The 21,933-nt window shown below is 37.6% G+C and overlaps 1 long non-coding RNA gene across 1 annotated transcript in view; it reads left to right on the top strand.

Moving 5' to 3' along the window:
* The window catches only part of LOC125613923, a 26,092-nt gene extending 4,483 nt beyond the window's left edge, over positions 1–21,609 (top strand). Inside the window, exons 2-3 of the long non-coding RNA XR_007344513.1 lie at positions 15,300–15,341; positions 20,766–21,609. This is a non-coding gene — a long non-coding RNA (uncharacterized LOC125613923). The remainder of the gene's footprint in view (positions 1–15,299; positions 15,342–20,765) is intronic.
* Positions 21,610–21,933: the final 324 nt, after the last annotated feature.

The raw sequence follows: 21,933 nt of genomic DNA, 5'->3' as shown, positions 1-21,933 counted from the left end.
AATTGCAGCCTGAAATTACCTGATCTATGGCTGAATGAGCTGCGGTCAGTCGAAAACAGGGAAGGTGACGTCAGTTTACCAACATGGTGGCTGCTGGCCTCCTCTGTGGTCTGACCGGTGTGGAGAACCGAGATGGACCACTTCCTTCCCCCGTCTCGAACCCAGAATTCAGCCCTGAGTACGGTGCTTGCGTGGCTGGCAGAAACTGCAGCGCTGTAACCCTGCGTCTCTATCCCAGCGCGGGCTGCAGACTCTAGCCGCGGGGCGATTTGCTGAATAAGCAGTGTTAGCCTCCGTGCGACAAACCTCTCGCGTTTGAGTCCCCGTAGCCGATCCTCGTGCGATGGAAATCCTTCCTCCAGGTTCCGGAGCACCCCACTATTGCTGGAAATTCCTAACAAGATATCCTTTAGCCGTCCTGACTTGTCATACTCCCACACAGTGAAGCAGCACACGGGGGCAGTGCACTCCCCTCGCCGCCATCTTCCTTCTCCCTATATGAGTACATTTTAGAAGGAAGGAGAGTTGATGGATGAAGTGAATTTTTGTACACAGTTTGAATTTTCTCAAATAGTGTTTTAACTTCAAATTATTTTCTAATATGTTCTTTTTATAAGTTTTTTTCGCCTAACAGCTCAAACCCTTTGCAAAGAGGTCTTTTAAGTTCTACAATAACTAAATTCCCAATAAATGATAGGCAAGAGGGCCAGTCCTGCACAATTATGCCCTCTAACAAAGATGACCAAAAGGGAAGTTTTAGGGCCTGAATATCTTCAGTGATACCTGGTCAGATACCTGAGGGGTTCTGTCCACTACAACGCTCCTCCAAACTTTAATAACATCTTTTTAGTGCTCTTCATTTGGCTATTAATCAGGTAGTGCATCAGGACAGTTCTTAATTTCCATCCTTTCAATTCTCAATGCTGGTAACTCATTCTCAGTACACAGCAGCTACCCTTTCTGGTCTTCACACCCTCAATTCTCACTGCCATCATATTTGTTCCCTCTCCTGGGAGAATCCAGCGTCTGGACACTTCCTCACCTGGTCTTCTTTCAGGTCCTGGCCAGCATGGATACAATCATGAGAATGTGACTTAGTAAATGATTTGCCCCAAGTCAAGATCATTGATAAGAGGAAAAGAATTGAAAGTAAATTCCTTTGATTTCACACAAAACAAAGAGAAACTCCTCCCATTTCATTTTCTGGTATGTCTAAAACAAGGAAGAACTTTAGAAAAATAGGATACGGGTGAAAATTATAAACAAGGTTGAGAGCTTTTTGTTTTTATTACAATTAGGATGACACTTCATGAAACATTTTACATCATTTTGAAATCTATTTCATATTCATTTTTGCTTGCTTTGAAATATTATTTCAAACTGTGATTTTTTTTTTAATGAGGAATACATAAAATCGCTTGATGATTGTATAGACCTATGGCTTGAACATACCATAAGTTTGTTTAACCATTACTCATTGATGAACATGGGGATTTTTTCTGACTATAATAATGCTGTGATACACTTCCTCATATATAAATTTCTGGCAGCATCTCTGATTCCTAGACTTGCAATTTCTGAGTAAAAAGGTATGAATATATTTTAAGGCTCTTGGGTGACTTGCTAAAAATATTTTGTGAAATGGTTTGAAAAAGAACATAGGAAAAAGCAATCATTTGAAAGCACAAATTTTATCTGTCATTCTCCTGCATAAGGTCATTAATATTCCACCTACCTCTGCCTCTAATGCCTTTCCCCTCCTTCTGCTTGGTAATTGATTTTCTTTTGCTGTTCAATGATTTCATGATAGAGTCAAGCATCAGTCCAAGTATCCATGGAGAGCCATGCTTCTTCTTTACCAACAAACTCACTACCGAAACGATTGGTGTAAACTGTTTTCTCTTTAGACTTTGAACCCCTGGAGGGCAAGGAAGGAGTTACATTTAGTTTGTATGCTTGGCTTCTAGCTCAGCCTGCAGCTAAGTCCTTAAAAATGGATAAAATCATGAATTAGCGCTCTTACTTTTCTAAATAAACCATACATTCTTTCAGGGTCTCTCTAATAACAGATATTGAATCTTATAAAATGATTCTGATAAACATTTATGAATAGAATTGTTTATAAAAACTATTTCTGTGAAGCAGAAAGATTGAGTTAATGTCTTTGTCACTGATGCTCTTTGTTACATTAAATATTGGTGATTATGGCTTGTGGCTTACTATCTCTTTTTTAAAATGAAGTTCTTAGCACAAATTAGGGATATAGGGAGGACTGAGGGAAAATTTTTATGTTCAGCTCTTTTGAAAGAAGATATCCAGTCAATCATATACTGTGACTAAGGATTTGAATTGTTTACTTTCTAGACACTCTCATTCTATTGACCTAAAAACTGGGACCCCCCTATATTTCCTAAGAATTTAATGGAGAAAATCAATTACTAAAGATACTTTTAAAATTTCATTTCTTGGGACAATAGGTTATTTTCCTAGCATTTTGCTTTTTCAAATTTGTTTTTCTTTTTCTGGGGAAACCCAATACATTCAGGAAAAAGTGCTATATTGTTTACAAATTTGCAAATACTGTAATTTATTTCTTGCCCAAAGGAATTTGCACTTCACACATTTGTAAATTGATTCCTACCTTAGAGCTGTTAATTAGGTTCTTGCTATTTTTCCTTATGGCCCAAGACCAATACTACTCCAAAGGGGGAAAGAAGAGGATCAGCTCCAAAAAGGCCACTGGTTTATTTAGTTCCCATTCCCATTCCACCCCTCAATCATCCACCTCCACCACATAAATTATTCTAACCAAAGTACATTTTTCAAAAAACAAATATTTCACTAAGATCCAAATTCTTTTCAGCCTTTTTAACCTGCCATCTCAGATTTTTCTGACTTCACCCATTATAAGACAGGCTACAAATAAAAGTCCTACAGATGTGAAGTTTGTTTGTTTGTTTGTTTGTTTGGCCTGCAGTGTCAGCTGGTTTAGTGCTTTTTAAAAATGAACTGCTTTAATATGGAGATTCCTTGGAAATCTGGGAATGGAACCACCATTTGACCCAAGCTATCCCTCTCCTCAGTCTATACCCAAAGGACTTAAAAACAGCATACTACAGGGACACAGCCACATCAATGTTTATAGCAGCACAATTCACAATAGCTAAACTGTGGAGCCAACCTAGATGCCCTTCAGTAGATGAATGAATAAAAAAAAATGTGGCATATATACACAATGGAATTTTACTCAGCAATAAAAGAGAATAAAATTATGGCATTTGCAGGTAAATGGATGGCATTGGAGAAGATAATGCTAAGTGAAGCCGGCCAATTCCAAAAAAACAAATGCTGAATGTTTCCTCTGATATAAGGAGGCTGACTCATAGTAGGGTAGGGAGGGGGAGCATGGGAGGAATAGATGAATTCTAGGTAGAGCAGAGGGGTGGGAGGGAAAGGGAGGCAGGGGGTTAGCAAGGATGGTGGAATGTGATGAACATCATTATTCAAAGTACATGTATGAAGACACGAATTGGTGTCAACATACTTTAAATACAACCAGAGATATGAAAAATTGTGCTGTATATGTGAAATAAGAATTGTAATGCATTCTGCTGTCATTTATTTTTTTAAAAAATCAATTTAAAAAGCAAATAAAATAAAAATGAACTGCTTTAAAATATTTACAATTTAGGAGATATGCTTATACCAAAAATCTAGATTTTTTTTTTAAATTGTCAGATCTAGTCACCCTGGGTTCATATTCCCACCTGGCAACCCTTTGTTGCTCTCAGTATCTGCTATTCGGTTTGGATGTGCACTTTCTACTTTACTATTATCCCTGACACACCCTGGCATTACATTCTTGCTATTTTATTTGTATTATTTTCCCTAACCTTAGTATGGATTTGAGTTTGCTACTTCTATAAACTTTCCCCAGTATCTAAATTACATATCTGTACATATTTATTCATAATTTTATCATAGAACATAAATTAAAAATGAATTTGTCATCTCTTGACCATTGCAAAAGTTGAAGAAAGGGGTCAAGTGAAAGGAACATCATGGTGTATGATGACGGCAGGTGCCCTGATTTTAGGTATACACAGTATGTATATCAGAATTGCCAGGACAGGGCCTACTATTCTTTATGCTGCTATCCCCATTCCTGATCCTAACCCTGTCCACATGCCCATTCCAATTGTTGCTTTAAAAGAAAGAACCATAGGGAATGGATGTGGCAATAGTGGAAGGTCAAGGAAACCATGGCAGGTGCATTGAGGATATTTTTTTTTGATGGGCAGTATCACATAGAAGCTAAGAGCCCAGACTTTGGGGTCAGAGATGAATCAAATACTTACTTTGCCCCTTACTTACTTAAAATGACTAAATATCTCTATACTTAAATTTCTTCAACTGCAAGATAAGAGTCATGCTACATATCTCAAAGGGTGATTGTAAAGATAGAATAATATAATGAATTGTAATGCTTGGCAAAGTGACTGTAACACTGTAAGCACTCAATAAATGTTTGCTGCAAGCTGCCACAAAACAAAGAATGTCATGCTTTCCCCACACTGTGTGAACTCAGTCTGTATGCTTCACCATTTAAAAAAAATATTTTTTAGTTGGAGGTGGACACAATACCTTTATTTATTTTTAAATGGTTCTGAGGATCAAAGGACCCAGTGCCTCACATGTACTAGACAAGTGCTCTATCACTAAGCCATAACTCTAGCCTTGCTTCACCTTTTTGTTTCAACTTTCATTATCTGAAAAATGAGGATAATATGATTAGCTTAGTCATGAAATTGTTTTGAAGATTGAGTTCTATGTAAGCACTTTAAAACAACCACTAGCATATAAGAAATGCTATAAGTCCTATTATTATAAACTGTCATCAGGAGATTTTTTTACTTGCCTTTTTTTTCATTAAAGGTCTTTGACTTTCATGATACTTATTCTCAAAAGTAAAACAATATAGGGTAATAACAGCAATGGAGAGGAAGTCAGAAGGCCTGGAGTTTGTACAGTGCTGCTATGAACTATATGATACTGGCCTTCAGTTTTCTTGAAATGTGAAGAGAAATCTTCTAAAGATGAAGGGATAATTAAGTTGGATCAGGGACAAATCCAGGTTCTGTGGGGACTTACATACTATGGGATCTTCTTTGAGAAAAGAATTTAATATTGTAGATGTAAAATTAATTATGAAAGTAAATATTTATTTTAAATCAGTAACAAAATCATAGTTAAAAAGCTGAAAATACCATACAAATCACAAAATTGGATTAATAAGAAAATGTTATTAACTGCCTGGCACAACCCTAAATTACTTACTTTACTACATCTTTGGAGCTGAATAGTCTGATTTCCTTTTCATATGATAATAATTTTTTGCTATATTATCTTTTTTAGAGAGAATGGAAAGATATCCAGTCTTTCCACTAGCAAATACTCTCAGTACTGTGTGTCCTGGGACACATATTTATCACGAAATGTGAATAATCCTGCACTTGTGACATGATGCTTGGCCTAGTGCATAGTGGAAATATTACTTGAACCCATTCTTCCATAGGGACTAACTAGAAATAACTATCATACTCTGAAATGACTGCGATCCACATAAATATCGCTCACTCTAACAAGATAAACTTATGCTCATCTCAACCTCCCCTTAACCAGATCAAAAATATGACCACAGTTTCTCCAGTGCCTCCAGCATGAGGAAAAAGATGAAAATCAGAATACAAAGAAGCTGTGGTCTTTACCAACATATCATTTTTACCTACAAAAAGTTCTCAAATTATCTTTAAATTATAAACATACAACATACAACAATGGTAAAAGAGTTTACTTTTTAAAATTTGACCTTGTGAATACATTGCTTGGACCTCTCCCAGGGCCATGAAAGGAGTCCATGGTAGTGATGAACCCTAACGTTGAAACCTCACTGAATTCATGATTAAACCAGATCTGAGTTAAGATTTTTAAAGAGCTCCTTGGACTTTTCAAAATATAATTTTGAACTATAATTCTGTGAATTTGTTTTGTCTTAGTATTTCCATGAGAAGCTAGTGTAAACAGAAGAAATGGGAGAATTTCTTCAAGTAGGCAGAGAGAAAGGAAAAAGGAGTCTATTCTCCAGACTCCCTACAAGTGTGTTGGTTTTCCTTTGTTTGCTGAGGGATTTTCCCTCTTTACCTCCTTGATGTTCTACATTTACTGTCCCAAGTTTTCAATGTCTTTTTGAGACAGAAATATTTTGTATGTCTCACAGAAAGATAACCATGAAATACACAGTCTAGGTTTTAGAAAAGGAGAACTGTAGAATAAAATAGAAAAATCCACATGAGAATAAGGAAGCTTGGAGTAAAGGCTAGTTAACGGGAGTATGGAGGGATTATAATTTGTTGAATTAGAAGTCTTATTCTGTTGTAAGGTATTTGCAGGGAACCAACACATAGGACTGAAGAGGGATTGGAGGGAACCCCTAGAAGGGAATAGTCTGAATGTCACCTTTCAGATCCTACAAATGTGGCTATGGCACATCCAGACTTTGAGCATCTTCAGCAGTGAGTCTTATTCATCTGAGTTTTTCCACTACTTGGAATCTGAGAGGTGTTCAAAAGGCTCATTGGATGAAATGATTGAACGTACTAGAGTTTGTTAACTAGAAATCAATTGAACATATCATTTTTACCTACAAAAAGTTCTCAAATTATCTTTAAATTATAAACATACTTTCATGAAAAGGTAAAATTGAACTTCTTAGCAAGAAGAAAATCTCTGTAATACCAAATGATAACAACAAAGATAGCACTTCAAAGATAAAATTTTGGCTTCAGTTGATATATTCCTGTATCACCTGAAAGCTTGGAATCAACAGCAATGTGAGATTCTAGAAGGCTGCCAGGTTGGAAGAGTATACCTTGAGATATATGCTGTCAAGATACTCCTTAATTCACTCATTATAAGACAAGCTTCTAATCTCATAGTGAGTCTTTGCATTGGTATAAAGGATAAATAGAATATGGAGAATAGAGAAAAAAAGAGATTATTAGCAAAGAACTCAGAAAGATCTTTTGAACATGTTTGTCTATAACTGGATGCCTTCCAGTGGTAGTGTTCGCGATATGGGGCCGAATTCTTGCTGTGTTTCAGTACAATTTACAGTGTCAACAGGAAGATAGGATTAGCCCCTATAAACACTGGAGAACAATACAGAACAGCATATGATGCAATCACCTCTTAATTCCATGTTAATTACTCAACTCATTATTGCATTAATGCATTTGTTCATTCAGCATATGTTTATGTAGTGCTTACCATGTGCCAGACACTTGGCTAATCAGAGTGGTGAGCATGAGAGTCAGAATCTAAAACTGCCAAGAAAATGGGCTCTAAACAAGTAATGCCCCTATGTAATGATTGTTATAGTAGAGAAAACACAGGCAGGCAATACCCAGCAAGGAACTCTAACCAGGTCTAGGCTTCCCAGACAAAGTGAAATGTATACCCAACTAGTATGCATACCCTCCCTAGTTTTCAACAGTAACTCTCAGGTATTGCATCTAAGAGGACTCCTCTCCTCTTGCAATTCTCACCTTAATGCTTCAATTTCCCCTTTTATTATAGTTCATGCTCCATTTACAAAACTCCTATAAATCTTGGCTACAGTATGAGATCCCTCATTGTTTTTCCTAAGAGCACTACCCCTATTAAAACTTCCCTAGAATGTTAACTTCCTTTTCCTGATTAAAGAATTAATATTCTTTATTAATTTTAGCTTTATTGTCTCACATTTAGTATTTTACACTTAACCTACCACTCTTCTGAGTTCCTTTTGTGTATTGCAAGTTATATGTATGCACTCAAAACTATAAAGTTCTTGAAAATAGAACCCTTATAACTCTAATCTGTGTTCTCTAATCCCTGTAATACCCATGGTGTTGATAATCATCATATATAGAGTAATAGAAGCAGCCACTTCCATTTACTGAGTATTTACTACATGTCAATCATGCAGTAGCCTACATACATTATCTTGCCTACTATTTATAAAACCTTTATCAAGTGGTTATATAATCTGCATTTTTCATGATTCAAAGGGATGAAAGTTTGTCAAAGTCACACAGTTTTTCAAAGCAGAACTGTGATTTGAACCCAGATTTTCTTCATATAATGTGCATTTACAGTGTTATATGATTCCACCTTGGCATTATTCAGTCATTATTATAATATTCTTTGAATAAATTCTCTGTGTTAGGTTGCTGAACTGTCAGGTTAATTGACTCAGAGCTCCCATATATTCACCCAATATAGTTTGGTCACCTCTGTGAATTGGATTTCTATTGAAATGAATTCTATGGGATCAAGTAAAGAAGTATTCATTATCCCTATTTTAATATGTTATTTCCCACTAGTATGTTACTCTAACATAAAGCAAATAGGTGATCTTTACATAAGGAAAAGTATGTTCATTGGCACTCTAAGTTAAAATTCCAAATGTTTCAGATAAAAGCCTGAAGACTTTTAGGCACTTGACTACTCATGGAGATAAAGTTGATAAAGTTGTGGGAAAGGTGCTTTTGTTATTTTCACATGCTATATCAAGGCAAATCCAGATCTATTGCAACTAACTCAATTTGCTAATAAACTTGTTCCCACATAATCTGCCAGCACATTTGAAATGTTTATGTCAACTTCACACCATCTCTATCCTTCTCTAAGGAAGTCTTTGAGCTGGTGGCCTCATTCTGCACATACTCAATATCATCCTCTATAAAATGTGGTTGCACCTTGTCTAAGATGAGCAAACCAAGGGGTAGATATTTGACCTGCAGAACCATTCTTTGGCCTGGCCATTCTTTGTATGGAATAGTTTAAAATGATAGTCTGAACCAATCAGATCCCTTTCTTGGAAAATCAACACTGATAAACTAAATACTAAGCCAGTTGACAGCAAAGTCAGATTGTCACAGGATGTTATAACCATACGTGAACTAAACCTATGCAGAAACAGATCAGAGAGTAAAGAGCTGGCAGGGGAAGAAGGGTGAGGCAAGGCATAGAAAGATGGCAAAGACATAAAGACTCCAGTACTTAGAATTGCCTTACATTTTGGTGTGTTCCACTTCTAGTCCCTGTGTATCCTTGTAATAATTCCCTTCACCCAACCTAATCTCCTCCCACTGCTAATTTTTGAAGTAACTAAATGTACCTGGGACCCTTTCAACCAAAAGAAACTGACCAAAACAGTCTTCCTTCTTTTTCATTATTGGGCACTTATAAATATGAAATATTACTCTTAGTTCTCATTAGTAAATGGATGTGAAAGTAAGACATTCTGAAAGAAAGAACTAGAACTCACTGGGCCAGAAAGCCCCATGTAAGTTTTTGCACAGAAAATATTCTTACAGCCTATGTTTCATGAAGAAAATCTGCTCTGCTGAAACCTCAAATTATAGAACCTCTTTTTGTTATTCATTAGAGAAGAGTGATCTGTAATCTTTTACTTAAATTGCTTCTCCTCTTCAGAGTTTATACGAAAGTAATTCTAATATGTGTATGCTATCAATTGCCTCAAAAGAAAACTTGGAAAGGTAAAAGTGTTCTCCCTTCCCACTCATTATCCTTCATTCGGACTTAATACCTGCAGGCCCAGTTTAATAATTTTCTAGAATTTATGAACCAAAAAGATTTAAAAAAAAAAAAGTAAAAGCAAAATTTTCCAAGAATTAAGTAGTCAAGAAAAAAAGATAAAGTGAATGAGGACAGTTTTCTGTCAGGAGATAGGTTAAAGATCACTGTGATGTCTCTGTGGGGTACCAAGGGGATCTATCAGGTATATACTAGGAAGTCATTTTGTTTTGGAAATACAAACATGTGTAAACATTTTCCTTTGACCCAATTTTCCAGATGAGGAATGTGCCTTAACAGCTAACTGATATGTTTCTATAGAACTAATCACTAGCTTTAGAGGAGCGAGTCTTAGCCAATCTTAGTAGATCTGGAATTTTCTTGGTTTCCATTCCTGTATACCATATTCCTGGTCTCTGCTGGAGCCACACTCTTAATCACTCTGTCTCTCTCTTGTTTATACTAGGCTCACTTTCATAGTTAACTCTTGCAACCCTTGAACCCATTTGCTATCTCCTAGGTGAAATTGTTCTTATGATTTGCTAAGCCCGTGGAAGATAAAGGAGGTACTTGTCTTGCCCCATGAGCTCATCTTTGCAGGAATGGTGAAGAAAAGCAAAAGGCCTCCCTGGGCAATACTAGAAGGGCTGTGATTGTGCTGGCCTTGATGTTGAGAAAATGGGCTGCTCTTTCTGTATATACAAGACTTGTCACTTTGTACTTTGTTTCTTTGTGAAGATATGAACATCTAGAGATTAAGGTCTATGGGGAGCTAGAATGTCTAGGAATGGAAGCAGATGGAAACAGTTTCATATTATACACATAAATTTAACTGTGACCTGAGATGGATTGTCCAGTACTTCTATAAAGGCAAAATTGAATTTTTTTGTGGCTGTTTTCTGCCGTCATATTGTATAATCTAGTCACTATTCAAAAACTCTTCAAACTTCAGTTTTTAGTACTTATTTCATAGAATTTTGTGAGGATTAAATGCAAAGAACAAGTAAAGGGCTTAGAACAGTGTCTCTCCTATTATGAGTGTTAGCTACATTTATTATTTTAAAAATTCATATAATAATAATGTATCTTCTTCAGTAGTGATTGAAACTTACTTAAATTTTAATGTCCCTGATTTTAGGTTCCCTGATACTTTTACCAAGGGTAGGTTGTTTTGATTTAAAAGTCCTCAAGTGCTTGATAACATGCAGGGTTTATCATTAAACATTTTTATTGCATGTGTATTTGCAAAGTTCATTTTGGTCTTCTATTAGTCTACCCAATCACCTTCTAAGAGAAAACTTAGTGTCAGAATACTGTTGAATAATGATGAGGCTAAGGATGTGGAAAATTAAATGACAAGAATGCATCTTCCATTCAGACCTCTCAAGGAAGATGTCTAGAGTTTGGGTTTGCATGTGTCTACAGATAAGTGTATGTGAGCATCCAGTGTGAGTATATAACATTTATGAGTCCTGTTATCAACATTTTTTTTCCTAAGTTAAAATAGGAATCATTCTTTAAGCTTTTGGATAAAGAATTTCAGTTTACCAGGTAATGGAAAGGAAATGTTATTACCACTTAAGGGCTGGAACTCTGAGGTAGAGTGTTTTGGAATAATTCAAGATTGCTTACTAGTCACAGCTAATGATTCCAGTTTTACTCTGCAGGAGGCAACTACCATTTGCAATGTGAACAACATCAAAAGGGTAGTATGGGGGCTGGGGCTGGGGCTTAGTGAGGCACTGAGGCACATGTGAGACACTGCACTGGGTTCAATCCTCAGCACCACATAAAAATAAAATCAAGGTATTGTGTCCACCTACAACTAAAATACCCCTTATTACTCTGGAAAGAGCCTAACCATATTATAAATAGGCCTGGCTTTTTTAAAGATAGGGCTGGGCTGAGAGGGTTCTCTGGTTGGTATAAGCAGTAGGTATGGAAAGCCTACACCATCTGCCATGGGTTCTGCCTTCTTCTGTTTATAGAAGTTTATTTGTGAGTCTGTATTGGTCATCAGGCAAATGCCTTATTTGTTTCCTGATTGTTTATAAAACCAAGAAGCCAGGCGACAGGATATTTATACTGTTGTTTATCAAAGCATTCACTGTGAGAAGAGACAAGCAATTCATCTGCCAAAAATATTGTGGTCTTTGAATTATGAGGGCACATGTGTAGGGTCACTGCATTACTAGGTCGTAAATAAATGATTTTGCTCTCTTAAGCTAATGATGCACCTCATTTAGGTTGACTTCTCTGTCCTCAGACTTATAAGCACAATTTCTGCCTTTCACTTACAGCTTTTTAGCCCATCAAGCAGTTGCTTCTCCACATCCTTATTCAGAACTTCAACATCATTTGCACCCCTTCTAGAGTGAGATCAGGTGAATTCCAGAGCTAATCAGACTGTGTCATCCCTGCTTCTGGGTTTCCATGAGCAGTTTCAACAATGTTTCGTGATTACAAGACCTTTTAATGTCTCCCCCCTTTCACCCTATCACTTATCTGATCTACTTCTAATTTTTCATGTTCCAGGCTTATATTCCTTTTATTAATCTGCTTCTTTCTTCATCATCTGCCCTACCTCTGCCACTTTGTAACTGTAGCAAACTACTAAACTCCAGAACTTGGGCTCTGTTGTTCAAATTCTCAAAAGTCATCCAAATTATTCTGGTAGCAAAGTAGAAGAGCTTAAAAATATTTTTAAGCTTAGAAAGACTCACCTAAACATGGCCTGCTTGCTACCTGTAGTCACACTCCTGTCTCGGGGGAAGTTATGGGTGGGATTTTACCTGAACATTCTTTGGACATTCTGTGTTTGGTGCTGCCCACATTGAATTAGCTATTTTTAAAACAAGTGTCCTTGAGGGGTAGTAATGGAAATACTTGGAGTTTACCTCTAGCTTTGTCCAGGAACAAAATCTCAACCCCAGCCACATTCTTTAGAAAGAAAAGACCATTTTCACTGTTAGACTGTAAGCTCCCTGGGGGGACATATCTCTAGGATCTGTTCATTCGTGTATACCAAATGCCATGGAATGGAGCCTTTTCCATTGTATGTATTCAGTACCTCTTTGTTCGTTTGAATTTCTATCTGATGAAGGTATTAGTTTAGTATTGCATTGCAATAAGGCTCTTTTCCATTAAATTGAGGACTATATTCTCTCTTTTTCCCAGTGTCAAATAGGTATGACTGAGTAAACTTTAATATAGCAATTAAAATACACAGGAGAAAAAGATCATTTTATCCATCAAAGTGCTTTGCATATACATAGATTTCTGAGGATTATATACATATCTCAGAGACCAGGATTAGTGGCAATGTAGAAATATGCCAAAATTTAAGAGATATCTCAAACATGAAGGATAGTGGATAAAGAGAAAATTCATGTTTTAAAAAGTTATAGAAATACAAAATTGATGAGTTCCCTGTATATCTGCACATCAAGTATTTTCCGAGGATCTTATTACGTTACTCCTAAACAATTTTTTAAATGAAATAAAGGATTTAGTTTGGTATCTTACTAGATCCTTCACAAATTTAAAAATTATGGTATTATGATTATAGATGATTGAAAATTATAGAAATAAAACTGAAGACTTCATTCTCTTTTTGGAATGGGATTACTGTGGAACAGAGTCTTGACCTAAAGTTGATGGTTTTACTACCTTGTATATTTGAGTTTCCTAAATCTGTGCATAAACATTTTGTATATGTGCATTTTTTTTCCATGAGGAACAAGGATCCATAGTTTTAATCAAATTCCCAAGGTAGTTAGAGACCCCAAAACTTTATAAAACTATGGGGTTATAGTATTTTGTCTTTCTACAAGATGTAGCAGAACTCTTGTGTGTCAGTTTTATGCTAAACATGTATATGCATTAACTATTTCACCCTAACTTCATAATATTATAAGTAAGGAAGATTTCCAAAGTTGTACAGTTGATAAGAGATAGAGCTGGAATACCAGCCCAGGCAGAACCAAAGGACCCTGCTTTTATTCATTACATAGGACTACCTTTTGGGTAGAGAGAACATATGTCAAAAACCAGAGCCTTCTCAGTCTAAGCTATCATTTCCCCTTAAATCATCCTTTATATGGTAACTGCTTCCTAAGCTTCCTAAAGATTTAGCACACTCAAGCAGCCCTCCTCAAAGTAACTAGCCTTCTAAGGCACAGAAGCCACTCTCTCCAGACTGCTCACCTCAGTTTTTTTCCATTGTACAGCTAGGCTGCAGTAAGCAACATTTTATCTTAACTGTCTATTCTAGACTCAAGTCTGCCCACATGGCACAAATGAACAACCCATACATTTGGAGAGTCTCCAAAAAATCCATCCCAAGCACTGAATGATCCTGGCTCAGTTCCAAAATTTTACTAACCTTCCACAAATTGTGATTCCAGACACGTTTATACCTTGGCCTCCAGGATAATGGAAGCCACAAAAGAGGCAGAAATTAAAATGTCAGTCCAGCTGGGCCCACAATGTGGGCCAGCAATTACAATGGAACCCATTGCCTCTTAGGTCACCTGAGGGTAGCACATCTGTGCTTTCTGCAAAAGGAGTAACAAAGTTATCCACAGCAATTTTCTAGATTTAAAAAAAAAAAAAAAAAAACTCTGTAAATACAGTGCACTATTTATCAACAACAACCAAGACTTTAAAAAGCAATAGGAACACATTTAAAAAAAAAAATCAGGTGAAAAGCAGAAATCAGAATTGTGGTAAGCCAGGTTTCCACCATTATTTAGGAGCAAAATAAACTGAATATATGGCCAAGTCTGGAGAGGGAAGTAAGAGAAAGCATTTATGTTCTAAGAAAAGAATGATAATCACCTTCTCATTTAGCTCAAATTCTGGGAGAAGGAGTAGCAAGTCCTGTCACTGCAGACAAAAAAAAAAGAAAAGAAAAAGAAAAACATATGCATATATATCTGCAGCAAAGATAATACCTGAGAGATCATAACTTTGTGGGAATGTGAAAAAAAATTGAAGCAGCAACCCAAGAAAAATAAGTGAAACAGAGGACCCAAGTCAGAACCATGAGTAACAAAAGGGATGGAATAGCATGGGAATCATGACACTGCTAATCTCCTCACTTTCTCCCCTTTTTTGGCACTGGGGTACTGGGGATTAAACTCAGGGGCACTCAACCACTGAGCCACATCCCCAGCCCTATTTTTTTTTTAGAGAGAGAGAGAGAGAGAGAGAGAGAGAGAGAGAGAGAGAGAGAGAATTTTAATATTTATTTTTTAGTATTTGGCGGACACAACATCTTTGTATGTGGTGCTGAGGATCGAACCCGGGCCGCATGCACGCCAGGCAAGCGCGCTACCACTTGAGCCACATCCCCAGCCCAAGCCACATCCCCAGCCCCCCAGCCCTATTTTGTATTTTATTTAGAGACAGGGACCCACTGAGTTGCTTAACACCTTGCTGTTGCTGAGGCTGGTTTTGAACTAACAAGTCTCCCATGCCAGTGGGATTACAGGCCTGCACCAGTACACCCTGCTCCCTTTCTCCTATTTTATTCCTTATAGCTCCAGCCATTGATGAGTGTCACTCATTTGACCTGAATCATTGGTTATGTTTTTTGTGCCTCTGAAGGTCCTGATTTCAGTGTGAGTGTTGTAATGTCATATTTATCTCTTTGTTAGGTTTGAAATTGAGACTCCAAGCAAGCAGATTCTTTTCTTCTGGTATGTATGCCAGTGGGGGAAATGGATGGTACTCCAGCAAAAATAACCTTCCTCCCAATCTGCTTTATAACTCGAAGAGACACCTAGTCAAGTAAATGAAGAAAACTGATATTTAATCATAAAGGAGCTTAATTAAACTGTTTCTTTTTATCCTTTTATATCTCTATACAATAAAATGGATATAGTTTTCTTCATTATAGTATTTGTCACCTGCTTTGTGATTGTTTTTTTTACTTGGCTTCCTTCTGCATAAGATTATGGGCTTTGCAAGGAGAGTTTTCTTCATTGTTCTATCCTTAATTGAATAATTTTTAAGAATAAATTAATAAATAAAGTCAGCATCAAAAAGTCTTCTAGTCTGTGTGATAGGAATAGTGAATTATTATCAGGTTAGTAAAATGTGGGTTGTGTTTCTTGGGAGTATATAATAAACAGTAGTTGTAAGCTGAATTTACATTATATGTAAATGCAATGTTGAATCTTTGTTGTAAGTTTTGGAATAAGAACAATTGTTTAGGTCTGTGGTGAATAACTATTATTTTTGTCATCCAGCTATCATTTTTCATTTGGGTAACTCTTGGCAGTTGGGGTCTGGGAAACTGCTCTCTCTCAACCAGGCCCTTGTCTTCTTGCAGTAGGAGCCTCCTTCCCCAGGTATGGTGGGTCCAACGTTGGTATGTGATACTCTGTTCCTTCAGGAAACTGCCTTTCTCAGGACCAGAAAGGTTTATTTAGCCACAGTCCCAGCTGGTCCTATCAGAGCACTTCTGGAGCAGGAGGCTGTTTTGTCTTTACTCTGGGAAGAAATGAATTAGATCTGTGAGATCCCTCCATGGGCAGCCACACAGATGGGAACTGGGGATAGAAAGGGAAAGGGGAGGGTTATTTTGATACCTTTAGGAGCCAATAAGTCACCAACATCTTAGTTTTTTCTCTCATTTGCCACAAAATTTTTACTATCTAGTTCCGAGATGGCATTGTTAGTTTTTTATATTCTTAAAAGAAAAGGATCATTTTAGAAGGCTCTAAGAGAAAGTAAAATTTGGTAAGTTCTTGGTCTTGTTAGGAAATTCGTTATTTTATTGGACTGAAATCTTCTGCCCTAGATATAGTATTCTAGTTTCTGGAACTACAGATAATTCACATGCATGTAATCTCTCTTCAACCTGACAGCTCCATATGGAGAGAGCAATTATGACTCATTTGTTCATTCTTTCATTCAATAAATATTTATTGAGTACTTACTATGTGCATGCACATCTTTCATTCAGGTTATATATTTAGACTGTCTTTGAACTGTTTCTCATATCACAGGGATTCTAGGCCAATATTGCTGTTTGTTCTTTAGAACTTCCCTGTGTCAAGTCATCTAATATTGCTATTCCTTCTTTAGATTCCACTGTGTCAAATCATCCCCTTGAAAATATGGTATCTGGAGCAGAATATGATGGCCTTGTCTCATTTATGTTGCAAATATTTTAAGTGCCAACCAAGTGCTAGGCCCAAAGGAAACAACAATGAACTAGACACAGCGTTGTGCTCAGAGGACTCCCTGACCAGAGGGAAGCTGCTGTGTGAATAAACTAGGACAGCACAGGGGGCTATAGCAAAATGCAGAAGAGGGAACTGACAGTTCTGTCTATAGAGCGGAATCCCTAAAGTGCTTTTGATGCTGAGAAGGTGAGCTAGGAGAGGAGGGTGGACCTTTGACAGGTGGCTGGGGTTGGGAGAGGTTATTCTAGGGAGAGTTGGAGGCCTGAGCAAAGCAAAATGGAATAAAGATGGAATAGAATAGCTTAGTGAGTGCAAGGTCCTACAAACGCTTTGGCAGGAGAGGGGGATGTGGGAGGGAGATATAAAAGAGGTGAGACTAGAAAAGTCATCAGGGATATAAGCTCATGATAGAGCCTTGAATGCCTCACTAAGGAGATGGGGTTTTTTTCCATGAAGTGACATGGAGTCTCTGAAGGTTTTGAAGAAAGGAGATGACATGATTACATTTCCATTTTAGAAAGACATTTTGAAGATGTATGATCTGGGGGATGGACCTCTAGAAAACCACGTCAGGAAAACAAGCTGGGGGACTAGATTGGGTGGGAGGTGAGGAAGAAGATGGGTTAAAGCCAGTGAGGATATGCAGGCAGGCTGTGCTGCAGACCTTTGCTGCTCAAAGTGGGTGAGAGGACAGGGGGCATCAGCAGTCCCTGTAAGCTTGTAAAAAAAAAAAATGCAGGATTTAAGGCTTTACACTAGGCCTACCCAATCAGAATCTGCAGGTTAACAAGATCCCTAGGTCTTTCACAAGCACATTAAAGTTGGAGGGACACTGACATAGCTCCTCAGCATACAGTGATGAAGACACGAGACAGCTTAGGTCCCTGCCCTTGTGGGGTCACACCCCAGCAGGGAGATAGATTTAAAACAATAATTCCACAGCTGACATTGAATGATGGCTGTGATTAGTGCCAGAAAGGTGAAACATAGGGAACTGGGCAAGCATCCAATTGAGGGACCCACCCTGGGTCTGTGGGTTCGGGGAAGGTTTCCCTGAGGTAAGTTTAAACTGACAAGCAGCCGTGAACCAGATAAAGCAAGTATTGAGTGTGGGATGTGGGGTGTGTGTGTGTGTGTGTGTGTGTGTGTATAAGTGTAAGAATCTTCCATGCAAATACCAGTGTCTTAGAGTTAACAGAAAGAAGAAGTTGCCAGAAGAAGCAGTATGTGAGCCGAGGAGTGTATGGAGTGGGGCGTGAGGTCAGGCAAGGGATCAGGTCCAGCCTTCCTATCATGCAAAAGAGATTTGATTTTATCTTCAGAAGGAAATGGGAGGAGAAAGCCCAGAGCAGTATCGGGAAGCCCACACAGAAGAGAACTGACATAGCCTTCTCTGAGGGTTCTGAGCACAGCCCCTTCATTATGGAGACTATTGCTTTAGGCGTTTTAGTTTTGACTTTTAGTTTTCACACAGTTTAAGAATGACTTGTTGAACATGGTCTCTGTACTAGGCCTTCTGTGAACAAGGGGGAGATATTAAAATATGTGAGATGCAATCCCTACCTTTAAAGATATTCCAGTTTAGTAAAGACATTCTGCTCCATTAAAGAAACTCATACATAATAAAACCAGGAGAACTTCCAATTAGTTAATCATCGACTATGTCTACTCACCCAGACTGCTTCAGAGACAGTTTTCCCACCTCCTGTTCTGATATACAGTTTGATTTTTTTAAATTTTTAAAAGTTGTCAATGGACCTTTATTTTATTTATTGATACATGGTGCTGAGAATCAAACCCAGTGCCTCACACATGCTAGGCAACCACTCTACCACTGAGCCACAGACCCAGCCCTTGATTTTTTTTTAGTACAAAATTTTACATTTTTCTTGGTTTCAACTATCCTCCCAAACTGCCCTATCTTTTTAAATCTTGCTTCAGTCATCAGTTTATTAGCTCTCTCTTTCAACTCTCACCTATATGTAGATCTGATGAGCATGTCTTCTTTTTGTTAGTTTAAGGCCCTACTTAAAAAAAATGTTGACAGTTCTCAGGGGCCCCTTAATCCCCTTAGCTTGGCAGTAGTAGAAATTCCCTTCCAGGGAATGATTAGTCAATATTGGTTAGTGCCATATGGCATTTTTTTTTTTTCTGAAACATGGTTCCCTATCTTGTTGATAGAGATAAATGCCCTATTTATGGGTACCCACCACACCTGTGAATACCTACTTACTTCACAGTACTTGTGACATTACATTTTAATTTTTCTATATTGCTATTGGTAAGGGAGTGCTCTTTTACTTATTTGTGTATTGCCAACACTGAGCACAGTACATTTCATATGATGGGCATTCAATAAGCATTTGTTCAGTAACTTAACCTGCATAACTTTTATAGACATGAAGAAATTGTGTAAAACAGACAGACAATTTGATATAATTTGAGGACTGAAATATAAAATTTATCCCTGCACATGGTTCCCAGGTCTGTGGACAGTTCAGCTCTATGTAAGTGAGAAATTGGGGCTCAAGTTGATTTCTCAGATTGGCTCCACAGTATTATATACTTTGCTTTCTGGAGTATTTCTGACATTTTGTAGAAATTTTAGCCTCTTTGGTTTATCCCAGAGGTTCTACAAGTAATGCAGTGAAATCAAGAGTAAAGAGATGTGTAACTGCTCATATACATGACTGATCCCCAATTTCATGGACAGGAAGTGTCAAAAGGGCCTGGATTTTGCTAGTAGAACTCTGGTTAACAGGTATACAGAACATAATAATATGGGTAAACTGTCAAAATAATAAATATCCTCCGTTTTTGTGTTAATCATCTTAAGGTGTTTGTAGATTTTCTTTTTGTCCTGGCAAGTCTCACTGTTCTCTTGATTAATTAAATTATGGATATCACAGACACTTATTTTTAAAATTTACTTTCATTAATTCCTCACTGCCTTGATTTTATTTTTTTCCTCTTACTATATCTGGTTTGGCAAAAAATACTTGATAATATCAGTTGGGACTTTTCTGCATTCTACATCCCATTCCTGTATTATGGATTTCACAGGCATGGGCCAATTCAATCCTCGTCAGTGAGAGACAGGAGTACTATTCTTCTTAGTTTATAAAAAATGAAATGGACAGGGGGGCGGTTAAATCAGTCATATAATTGTTTCCATCTCTCTTGCCAGTATGGTGGCATGTTGCAGAGCTGAGGTTTGAATGATACCTGATTCTAGAGCCTGAACTCAGCATACACAAGTCTGCAGAGGGCCAAAGACATAGGATGCCACGTTGAAAGTACCTTTAGAGATTATCTAGCTCAGAACATGATGCATGCTTGTGGATTTGATTGGCTCTGTCACTTTCTGGGCAAAATGAAACCCCCATTGGAGACCAAAAGGCATGTAGAAGAGAGGGTTAGAAGAAGGCGTGGGTTAAATCTAATCCCAGACTCCCAGGAGAGGGTTTGCATTTCTGGAGCTTTGGAATTGTATGGATATTCTGCAAAATTTCTTTCTTTTCTTTTTTTTTCTTTTTCACCTTTTAAAAATAAACTTTTATTCTACAAACTTTTTAAACCTACATTGATTGATATGTTTTCTCATCAATAAAATACTGAATAAGTAAGATTGCCATCTCATTTTAGCTTTAACTGCCACCAGTTAGCTATGTGACCATAAGGTTTTTTGTTTTGTTTAACATTTACTGAGTGTTCTGTGCCTTTTTTAGAGAAATACATTTCAGGCAAGAAAGGCAACAAGAGCACACATGTGCTGTTCCACTGAGCAGAGGGGACAGTGGGATATGGGGACTGCCCAGGTTCACTCTGGAGAGTCAATGAGACAAAAATTCTATGTTTTGATATGGAAAAACTGCTTGTTACTTTAACACAGAAAGAAAAACAAAAAGCTGTAAATTTCTATTTTCATAGGCAGTGAAAATGTGGAGATCTGAGCCATATTAAATGAAGCCAGTTTTCAGTGAGTGCATTTTGCTGAAACTAAGAGTGACCTGTGTGTGTCCATGACTTCTAGAAGTTGATAACTGAGTAGTCCTTTGTCACACAAAGGAAGCAAGAGACCTGAGGATCAGGGGGACACATGACTCACAACACCCTCCAAGGCAAAAAGGACAAGTATTAGGAAGGTGAGAGAAGCATGCAAGGTGTATGCATCAGCTATGCCCATGGTGAAGCTCAAGCCAGAGTGCTATGAATTGAGGCCACAAGCACAAAGGTCAAGGTAGAAAATAAAAACCTCCACCTCCATTTGTAAGTAATGTGTGTCCCTCGCTCTCTCATTCCTTTCCTCAATTTAGCTTCATAAGCCTTTGTTGAAGGATTTTCTGTCTCATTTAAAAATAAAGGTGGGTGAGAGAGTGTTGTTTTCAGATGAGCAGGCCAGATGCGACAGCCTCCGTGGAGTAAATACATATTCTGATTTCTTTGTTTGTTTGTTTGTTCTGCTTATATAAAAATAACTTATGGAAGCTGAAATATTGCAAGTGTGTATTAAAAGCTGAAGAGACAAGGGTTTGGAGCAATGAATGAGATGAAAGAGAAAGCTGCTTCAGGCAAGATGAAAGCCAAGCAAAGGGCCGTTAATCATCCCAGCTGGAGATAAACAAGAGAAAAACAGTGTCTCCTCAGAGGCGAGGAGGAGCCCCACTATCCACCGTGGAAATGTCTCTGACATCGAAGTTACTGAGCTGGTTACTAAGCTTTCTATTTCTGCTCTGTCAAAGTCATCCCATTAAAACTTAAAATAAGCCTGCAACTGGATAATCTTACCCTTATAGAAGCCTTATGTAATATATGCAAATGTGCATTTGAATTATTAGGCTTTTATTTTTTTTTTCCTCAAAGCTGCACTTAAGTAAAAGTGTGTTAAAGCCTAGAGATTTCTAAAACAAATGTGTATTTAGGTGCATCTCTAAAGAAAACCTGAAGAACAAGGTTATCTTGAGAAAAACTAAGAGGTATAGAAGAAAAGGCCCTGTATGGAGGACTAGAATTGCTGGGTCCTGGTGCTGGTTTTTCTGCTTTAGATTGGCTCTTGCAAATCATTTAGCTCCCAGGACTGAAAGATGCTTTTCAAGTA

The sequence above is a fragment of the Marmota marmota genome, unplaced genomic scaffold (assembly GCF_001458135.2).
Source record: "Marmota marmota marmota unplaced genomic scaffold, marMar, whole genome shotgun sequence".
Lineage (NCBI taxonomy): Eukaryota > Metazoa > Chordata > Mammalia > Rodentia > Sciuridae > Marmota > Marmota marmota.
Note: the sequence above shows the minus strand (reverse complement) of the source record. Positions and strands in the feature narration are given on the sequence as shown.